An 11278-nucleotide genomic window follows, 5' to 3' on the forward strand; every position below is an offset into this window, starting at 1 on the left:
TAAACTCAAGAGATCGGATCAAAAGGAAATATGAGTTGCGAATGTCTGCGAACGGCGGTAGCCATTTGTATGTGGACGTATTTAAAATAATCTTAAATTAAAAATCATTTGGCGACAAAAAGGAAAAAAGAACCGCGAATGTCTATAAACGATAACAATGACGGCAATGCAAACTAATGGTAATGTTTCTCAATGTATTTCCGGCTTTACGGACAACACAAGGAAGTCTGTTTGCGTTATCATCATTTATATATATTAACTGAAGGAAAACTAAAAGAAAACGGCAACGCACCTTTTCTTGCCGACTGATGGATCGCCTTCACATGAATACGCTCATAAAAGCAATGCCCCACCGGCTCGTGTTCCAAACGCGTCGTTGAAGGGTCACACTAATAGCTCGCATTTTAAAAAACCGTGCCAATGAAACGTCTTCCAATTAGTGAGTCCTCTCCACGTATTCTAAACTAAATACCTAAACCTACGGTACATGAGTCTTCACACATGTCAATCAAAGAAACTTCTCCCAACATAACCTAATGTGGTGCACATACCACTTCATCCCTTCACACAAGCTAGTATGAGAATCCGTTCTCAATATTACTTAAGGTGACCCTTATGTGAATAGCACTTTACATCTATCGATAGGAGAAACCTTGGCCACCTTAGCCTAACCTAAACCCTCGATCATAACGCTTCACACAAGCCAAGTCCTTAGCACTTTCCATATGTAAATCATGGTTCTCCCATCTTGTAATATAATGATTCAAGCTGTAGGCGTTTAGTCACAGCCACTACCACATTCTGTCTACACAACACCCTAACCTACACGACCGAAAAGTGACAAATGAACACGGTCAATGCAAAAAAAGAATGGTAAGTTTCAATCAAAAATGGCCTAGATATCCTAGACTACATCTATAAAGGTCAAAAGTACCTACAATTCCATTATTTTTTTAGTATTCAGGTAATTTCATAGTTTATCTCGTGGGCGGAGATATGGCTCTACTAAACGACGTTGCAAACCCACCTACGCTAGATACGTAGAACATTATTATACCTATAATGATATTTTCCTTTAACTTTCCTCCAATGAACGTCTTGTTTTTTAAGGCAACTTTACGTTTTCCCATTTTAATTATATTCAATAATTTCTACTGCTTAAAAAAAAGCTTAATACCTTTTTATCGAAAGCTTGTATAAAAAATAATCAATTATTTGCTTAAAATTATATGTACTGACAATACCTCTCTAATAAAAGTAGTAGCCACGTCTAATTCATACATGTATGTATGTAAATCTATTTACAATTAGATACATATGCATCTACGTTGCATATAATACCCGCCATGTCTAGATACATACCTATAATTAAGGTCAAAGTGAAAAGAGCCGCTTTCATATATTTGTTTTGTTTTACATAATTTTAGTTATCTTGTGTTTATAAAAAAGGGGTGTAGCTGTTTGCATTTCAAATGTGGATAAGACACATTTTTTCTTTTAAAAGTTGGAGCTATGCGCAAATACAAACGAGTATTGTACAAACGAAAGTTCCTATAAGGCGAACAATAGGCACACAAAAAAGGTGTTTGTGGAATGGGATCTCACGTTCTGAGCTTGTCAATAAAATAAGACTGTACTTAATGCTCTGCAAATTCTTACAATAATGTATATTTAGACTTAAGTCTACCGAGTGGCATGGCCTAGAGTTTAGACCATTTCTTAGCATTCGGGAGGACGCGGGTTCGATTCCGGGTCCGTCTGCCTTGATCCAAGTGTTTCTGTGGTTTCCGTGGATCACTTAGACAAATGCTGGAATAGTGATATTCCACAGATAATATTTCATTCTCTCCTGTCTTCATTTCGTCCGTCTCATCTTTCTCACCAGAACTGAAAGGAAGCTAAAGAGGGTCTTCCGCCCTACCTTCCGGTGTAATCCAGAGGGACTGCCCGCCCACCAGCATTAGTGGCTGGTGGGAATGAAACACCCAAGTTTTTTTTTCTACTTTAGTTTGCGAAACCAACGCCTAAGACCTTACAAATTGATGTATATTTTGCAATGCTGTCTCTTCGTTTCTTGAAAAAGCCTTCTCTTCATTCACAATTTCAAATACAGCTCAGAAACTGTCATTAACCACAAGACTTGCCATTAACTTGAAGTTTTATTTGTAGTAGTAAAAATTANTAACTGAATTACGACATGAACAATTTTTTAAATAACGGTGAGTAACTTGAGAATTTAGAAGAATTTTTATGGGGTTTGATATGCATTCAAGTGATTTAATTTTTGAATTAATTTTTATCATTACAGATAATCTCAAGGTAATGAAATAATTATTGATGCCTTCGCCGGGAATCGAACCCGGTCCCTAGCTTTACGTACTATTGTTCTACCACTAAAATAGATAGAAATCAACCCTATAAAAGTTCTTCTCATTGTTATAATAATGACACATTGGTTCGACAATTATGTAAATAATATAATATTACTATCGTCAGAATATAAAGATTCTTACAGTAGGATCACCCCTCTGATATGCCTAAATACCGACATTTTTGGCAGGCCATCATAAATTCAGTTTATGTGCGCTGAAATGCCATATATGAGGATGGTTCAATGGCTTTACTGTAGTGTTTAGATACAGAATGTATTTGTGCTGTGGCTTCGTGGTGAAAGCCAACCCCTATCTAGCGGGGAACTCGTAGATGAAGTGGTGATACGTCCGCAAAATAGGGATGTATGGGTTTGGCTGGAGAGTGAACCTACTCTATAGAATTTTTATACAGTGGTATCGTCGTTGTTGCTGTTGTCACCTATCGTAGCAGGAACCCGAGTTTGATTCCAGGAGAGAGCGTGGCAGGAGCAACAATTTTTCTTCATCAACTTGAAGTTTTATTTGTAGTAGTAAAAATGAATTCAAAAATTAATTCACTTTAATGTACAGAAATTAACCCAACATAAAATCTTCTATCTAAAAAACTAACTTGTGAATAAATCAAAAATAACAATTCCATCAAGTAATTAACGCTAATTTCTAGTTAATAATCGTAAACAATACAAGAATCATAACATATTGTTAATGTCTCGCATTGTGTGAAATGCATGCACATATCGTGGGATGGTTTAATTTCCTTGTTTCAACTAATTGTGACCATGAGGTATTTGGACTGATACTAATGATACAAAATAAATGCCAAGACTTCCGTAACAGTCATATGATTGTAAATAACAAGAAGCAGAAGTTTTGTGCTAATAAATCTGTACATATTTGATTATTAAAGGAGAATGCCTAATCTATAAAATATTAAACGAATTCTTACACAAACCATCGTTATGAACGCGACTATTATTTAGTGCACGTAAACAAATATTGACAGACGACAGAATTGGCGAATTTCATAACGTTGCGAGCAGTCTTTTTTTTTTTAGTTTTTTTGTAGAATTGTCCGTGAAATTGTAAAGTAAATTTGCCGCAAATTAGTTTACATACGATTTGTATGTGTTCATGCGAGCGTGAACCATATACATTCAAATATGGAGAAAATAATAATACAATTTGTGACTAGGTCACGATGATCTATAAACATAAGGTACCTATAAAATAATTCGAAGTGGTCTGTATTCTGCTGAAACTGCCAGACGCGGATCGCGATTTTGATCTTTTTGGATCTCATTAGCGCGTCGCAGGCAGGTCCGAGAGAACACAGACCAACATTTACTTGCTGTCTTAACAGCGTTTTAGAAAATACCACAAATGGCGCGATAAACGCCATCTGTAGTACGACGCTACATTTTAGGATTACGTATGCTCCAACAAGGTCCATTTGAATATATGGATATCTACTTGGTGAAACGAATCCCGGCGTAGCTAACCTCAACGTGATAGACACGTTACCATAACCGAATAAAATAATTCGAAGTGGTCTGTATTCTGTCGAAACTGCCAGACGCGAATCGCGATTTCGATCTCATCAGCGCATCGCAGGCAGCTCCGACAGAACATAGACCAACTTTTACGTGCTGTCTTGACAGAGCGTTTTAGAAAATACCACAAATGGCGCGGTAAACGCCATCTGTAGTACGATACTATCTTGTTGGAGCATACGTAATCCTAAAATGTAGCATCGTACTACAGATGGCGTTTACCTCGCCATTTGTGATATTTTATAAGGTACCTAATTTACAAAATTATACAACTTTGTGATTTTCATATCGAAACAAGAACACGGGAAACGAGTAGGTACGCCAATTTTGTTTAAATTGTATTGTGTTCTAATTTAAAATCACTAAGTGAGAAGTCTGTGCTAGTTTCGATTCCAGGCCTAAAAGGTAAATAAGCAGGAACATATTATATCATGCTGGTCTCTGTTATTGACTGTAGTGAAAACAATGTAGCCCAATTGTAATATTAGTAGAAAACAAACTTTTGTTTCTGAAGTATTGTTATTCTTCGAGGTAATTAATAAATATTTCTTAGGAAGTCAACCCCCAACACAATATTATCGTTACACATATTAGCAAAATAAAACAAATTAAGTAGGCAATTAACTAGAGCATAGAACTAGAACTTAACAACACTATGAAAACAATTGGGCCATACAGTACTCCCTTGTCGAAACCACTGACATAACTTCACTAGCAGTTGAAAATCAATTTTCTGCAAGGCTTGTATTCGCTGCAATTAAGAATGCAGCAACTGTTTCTTTAGCATTTTTCACATTGTCATATGAGAGGAGCCAACGTTGCTATTTCGCGTGTGTACTCTACTTTGGGGGGTTTATATAAAAATTAAGGATTTCATCTTCTTATCGGTGATATAGTTCGGGCGTCGACACTCACATTTCACAAATGTAGGGTGTATCTTGCGATTACTATACACTTTAATCGTTGCATTAACAGTGACACACTGACTATGGATAACATTGACTAAATACATCAAGGTTACAACGTTAGAAGAACAAATAACTGCAATTGGCTGTAACATAAACATCTTGAATCACTCTAAATCTAATCTAACAAATAATAAACACTACATGAGCAAAAAAATACTACTCTGATGCTGCTAGTTGCCAGCTGATTAAGTACGACGTTGCGTTGTCGCATTTCTCTCCATGGCCTAAATTACATTTGCCTATTGGGATCCGTCAAATGGGAGGAGCCTAAAAACATGGCGCCGATTAGGGAAAATTTATCGTAGTTCCTATAGTGTACCGTGCAATTTCCAAGTTTTTAAATTATGATAAAATGATAAGTATTGACACAATATGTGATTGGACTGACACAAAGCCTCGGAAAGGAAATTTCGTTGAAGGTGAGCGTGTTTTTAATACCAGTCACATTATAAAATTCAAAACACATTATTGCAACTTTGTTGTATTGCAGCAGGTAGGTTCTTAACCTCAAAATACTTATATCGTATCATTAGAATTGTGTTAAATCAATTACACAGGAATAAATAATTTCTCACTTTATAATTTTAGTATGATTCTAGTTTTAAATATTAAGGTTATGGCTGATGGTAAATACTTGCTGAAATATAATCATGTGCATTAAAATGACGTGAACAAATTTTTATTCCGGAATTCACTTCTTTGATACCTACTGCTTTCATCCAAGCTTCTATTAGTTTACTTTTTTCTCTAATTTTCTGAATATATTTTTTACATATATAAAACGGTTAGTTTTTATTGGAACGTAGTTAATGTAGGTGAAGATCTATGTCTGAAATGCTATTGCAGCTTTTCACTGAACATATTAACTTTTTATTTTATTTAACTTTAGAAGAAAATTTCGTCGACTCCATTATCAAAAAAATTTTTACTTTTTTACAATTTGCGTGCACAGTTCCTTTGTAAATTTTTTCCTCATTCGAGATAAATTTTGCCACCAGATGGTGTATGCCCATTTGACGGATCCCAATACTTTCGACTATGTTTTCCTCTAATACGGGCAATTTTCAGACATGCAAACATTTGCTTAATTTTCTTCTTTTATAGTGCTCTATCGCCTCCTGCAAAGTTGGTACTTATTTCAGAAGCACTCTGTTCAACATAGGAACAGTTTAAGTTCCTAGTCTGTAATTTATCGCAACTACAAGATGTGAATCACGATTTCGATCTTATTAGATTTCATACGCACCAATCTCAATAAATCATCAGCAAAACTAGGCAACTTTTTAAAAGCAAGTTGATATAGCATCTGGTTTATGACGGTATATCGTCATCTAATGGTATCTGCTACTGACATAGGTATTACATTAGTTACATAATGGCCTTACTAAGATATCTATACTTATGAAAATGAATCATCTCTTATATGAAGTATGTCAGATTGCAGCAGATATCCTAGTTCTTTGATTTCGATTCGATATTGTTTTCCGGACTGGCCCATGGAATTTCGCTGTTCCAAACGTTTTACCGTTCCTTGCTGACAGCATTTTCAGTGATGGTTTGGCAGGTACTGAGTCATACTGATTTACTATCACAATTAATGATCTGATCTTTCATCTCGTCTAACAGGTACACAACACGACCGACATCACCGACGTCAAATTTTTTGAACATGAACTCCAGAAAAACATGAACATGTTTGTGTAAAATAAGTGACCAATTGTCCTTTTGTTTACAACGGGCACTTTTCTATTTTGTTTTTACTGGGCTAGTAAACGATAACAGAAGAAGCCATCAGGAAACGTATTAGTCGTAGTAATAAAAGCGATTGAATTTTGGTAGAGAGAAAGGCTAGTGAGTGGTCGCCGTTATTCTCAATACACTTTCAGATAAAGAATTAAATAAACAATTGAATTAACAATTAAAATCATGTGGCGACAAATACAACATAGCTACTTTATATCTAACTATAAACTACACAACTTTGTCGTGGTAGCAAAACATTATTTTATGTAGATACCATTTCTTTTAGAACGTTTTCTTGTAGTTTTTACTTACGCGACTATGGTAAAGATATAACGATTTATTACTTTCCACTATTGTTCTAGAGCGAGTTGATAAGATAACGTACCAAAAGAAATGCGTTTGACTATATGTGGGTATTATTGACTGTAATATAATAACGTCTAAAGTCCATAAACTTATTACAATTCTTAGTCCCGTTTCGTAATGAATTGATTTCAACGGTCAATTACATAAATATTATGATTACCTATATGCAGGTGACGATTCGCCCCAGAATTCGCATTGTTCGCCTACTTAAGTACATCAAGAAAAGTTTCTGATGTTAATGATCAACTATCATTTGTCATTATGTATCAGAAAGCCTAGTCTTGAGATAGTTATCATTTCCAATATACATTTTTTGCAAGGTTAAGCTCCAATTGCCTCAACTTCTCAGAAAATAACCTCAAATTCCAAATAATTCAGTTTTGACTTTTTAGAGGCACTAAGTAGATACCAAAATAGAAAGGGCAAAACAGCCAGGAGAGGTTTCGTTGTTGAGTTTGAATTTGACCTCAGAATTGCCCCCGCACATTACAATAGCCTAGAAAGTCTAGATAGTAAATTCCTTGTTAACAAAAAGGAAAAACCAGCTTTGATTATTTTATTAAATAGATACAAAGGTTTTATAAAAAACAAAATGCAGGTGAATTCAAATTCAAATAAAAATAAAAAAAAAACACATTCTGATAGGATTAAAAATGAAAAACCAAAAAACCTTAATTTAAATGGATACACCCTTACGTATAATATAGTATTTGGGCTCTTGTCAGAAGATGAATGGTTGTCAGGGTGGAGAAAATTATATTTCTACACTTCACACAATTGTAGTACTAAACAGATGCGTCCACAATGTCCGACGCTAATCTACTGCCTGTTGGCGGAAAGTCTCGTGGTGTTGGTCGATAGTACTCTTCCGAAGCGCCCTCTCCCACATAACCCCTTTAACCATATGTCACACTACCGCGATAAATCGCAAAGATCTGGCTGATCCGTTACAACATCAAGATTTTAAAACGCAATACCTATCGGGTTCCAATAGTTTGTCGCTATCTGCTGAAATTTGCTGCTAACTGAAGTATTTGAAAAGTAAGAACGAGCTTTGCTGAGGTATCTACTTGTCTAACTGAATCATCGACTCAACTACCTGCAGCTTAAATACTTCAGGTAGCAGTAAAGTCAGTAGATGGCGACAAACTGCTGTTACTCGATTTTATATAAACATATTTATATGGTTCACCTTCAGCGTGATCGGTTATTTATTGATACTGTAAATCATGGTAGGACAACCACCATCCTGGCTTCTGCGAAACCCTGTAATCCCGCATTACAATAATTATAAGATTCCCACAATGCTTCCCGCATGTCGCACATTCTTATATTATTAAATTCATTCATAGATTTACATGCTTCCATCCCAATAAAAATATTATTCTAAAATTGCGTGTCCATTGTCCAGTACATTCCAGAAACAAACGCACCTTCAGGACGAGTACTTTCGTCGATGAATGTTGCCTTCGGGATAATGTTGTTGTGATAAACTTTATCATATCGTAACCAAAACCTAAATTTAGTTCAAAAATGTTAGTCATGCGAGAAATATGATTTGATGATTTTTTAATGTAAGTGCACCCACAGCACAATCTGAGTTTTTCAAGCTTCACACCACCTTTTCCTCTTCAATTAATCATTGGTAAAAGTGTCTGCTTTAGCCTGATAAGCTCAAACTAGATCGATATTACGATCTACGTCAAGTAGTATCGACAAATTACTGACCAAGAACTCAAATTATTCTTGTTTTGAGCTATTCTAACCTCAAATTAAAAAAAATATAATTCACCTTTTTAGTTTTAATATCAACATTTTTTAATGTACATCAAACAGATTTAAGTTTGCCCTCCTAAAATAAATCGAGAATGAATACCTTCTCCTCGGATTTTTCTGAACATGAAAAAGAAAAATTAAAAGGTTGTTAAGTAGATATTCATTTCCAATGAACTGGAAATCTCGAGATATTCTAATCTCAATGACAAATGCGCCAAACTAACATCTTTCAGATTTTGCATTTGAAGACTAACATGTTTAGGAAGTTCTGAAGCCAAGTTTAAATTCGTCTAACTACTCTCCTGGTTGTTATGTCCTTTTACGTAGAAGCATTCGGACAAAATGTAATAATAAGGGAAAATTTGTTGCTGTTGTGACACCCTCGCCGGGAATCGAACCCACTTTGACCACTAGGCGTAATGGTCAGAACATGGGTACGTGAAACCAAACGTCGCGAGTTCGATTCCCAAGGAAGATGTGACAACAACAACAAATCTTCCCTCATTAACCTGAGGTAGTTTATCATCATTATAAGGTCGGCAGTCCTAAGACTGGTTCGACACGTACCTCCACTCTTTCCTATCCTGAGCCAATCATCGCATTTCTCTAAAACAAGAACATCCCACATCCTTAATTATTCGTGAACAGTCATCTAATCTAGGGCTATCTCTACACCTCCTAACTCCTGTTTCTACCCTCCGATATGTCTCTGCCTAGACCTCCATGCATGAGAAGGTGTCCTACCAACCTATCCTCCTATTTCTTACTGACTTCCGTAGAGTCTTCTGTTCTCCTATACATTCTAATACCTTAGTACAAACAAACTACTGAACTAGTTCACTTCAGTTTCTGAAGAAGGTAACCTTGTTAGCGAAAACCGCTTCAGACAACTACAGTGTCGTGTTTTGGCGTTGGGGTTTTGAGCTATTTTATTTGTTCTACAACAAACATCAAAGTTTTTCCAATCTTCATAATCCCAATACCTCCTTATTTCTAACATTCTCTGTCCACGGTATCCTCGTCATTCGCCGGTAACACCGAACGCTTCTAACATTTTCTTCTTCCACCGCGTCCACCGTCCATGTTTCGTACCCGTACAGCGCCGCGCTCCAAACATACACTACTGTAGATAGTTTATAGTGGGGAAAAAAATTGCAAATTAATTTTCACATTTATATTTTATATTAACCACTATTAAATGTCAAAGCATTTCTTATATATAGTAATAAATGGGTTAAAGCTGATGGTTACGCCCGTGTAGTAATATCAGAAAATGCAGACTGTAATATCTGTGTTCGCTGATAATTTAATTGCAGTAGATAATTAATGCAGTCAGATGGCAGAATGAATAATAACTCGACAACTGTAAATCTGGAATGACGTTGATGTGTCAACGAAATTGTCTCGTAAATAACAAAAAGGTATCGAAAGTCGTACAACAGTGATAAAACAACATAAATTAAGTAAGCTGTTAACCTGTTAAAGAATTTAAATAAAACAGTCAACGTACGATTTATTCGCACGGGCATGCCTACTTATAGATACTCGTAAATGATAGGTGTTCCAGTATTTAGCGAGACTTAAAAATTAAGCAAATAGTTTGAGGACCTGACAATTATGTCGAATTCATACTTTTAATTTCTATAACATTTAATTGGAACTAAAACTATTGGTCACATAAGTAAATTATTTTTTGTAAACAACTTTTACCGACATCGGCAAGTAATTTTATAATAATTTAGAATACCCATCGGGCCATTTGAAAGCATAATCCCCTACATTAAATTGTTAATTTTAGAATAATATAATGAGCTATTGATCACAAAATTTAAGTGACTTATAACACGTTTTATTGATTTTCATTGTGAAATAATTCCTGCAATATTTGTATATAAATACGTAACACATATGATAGTTTCATTATTTAAATAATATTTTTAGGGTCATTAAAAGTATATCAGTTTATTTTAATTTCTTTCATGCAAAAAGATACTTACATTATTTAATATTTTATGTAGCTACCAGGGGCGCAACAACGTTACAGTGTTGCAGTTTGACTGGGTGCTCCCATCATAATATTATACATGCATTGTATTGAAAAGATCAAGTTCGGTTGCTCATTTACGAGTTTGAAGTATTTGAACCGAACTTTCAAGTTGGGTTATTATCCGAATCGACTGGAATTGACTTGGTACCCAACCCAATTGAGTGGATGTCCGGGCACCCGTGGACCCCCCCTTGTTGCGCCCCTGGTAGCTACTATATTCTAACACATTCTAATGAACATCTACTTATTATGTTTATTGAACTGCTTTTAGAAATAAAATTTAAACAAAATAAACGTTTAATAGAAACCGTCTATCATTTAATTATTATAGTAGATCAGGGTTGAGAAAACTTAAATCAATTACTTTAAACCATGATTTAAATCTGGTGTTTAATCAAGTGATTTTTTTTCGAAAAAGATAAATGATTTAAATCATCAGGTAGTAGGTAATTGATT

The 11278-nt window shown here is 35.2% G+C and overlaps 1 protein-coding gene across 1 annotated transcript in view; it reads right to left on the minus strand.

Annotated features, from left to right (window-relative positions):
• Positions 1-11278, minus strand: part of LOC108735339 (protein Wnt-7b) — a 196218-nt gene that overhangs the window by 158848 nt on the left and 26092 nt on the right. The gene's annotated exons all lie outside the window — the stretch shown is intronic.

This window comes from Agrilus planipennis, unplaced genomic scaffold (assembly GCF_000699045.2).
Source record: "Agrilus planipennis isolate EAB-ADULT unplaced genomic scaffold, Apla_2.0 scaffold45, whole genome shotgun sequence".
In the NCBI taxonomy this organism is placed as follows: domain Eukaryota; kingdom Metazoa; phylum Arthropoda; class Insecta; order Coleoptera; family Buprestidae; genus Agrilus; species Agrilus planipennis.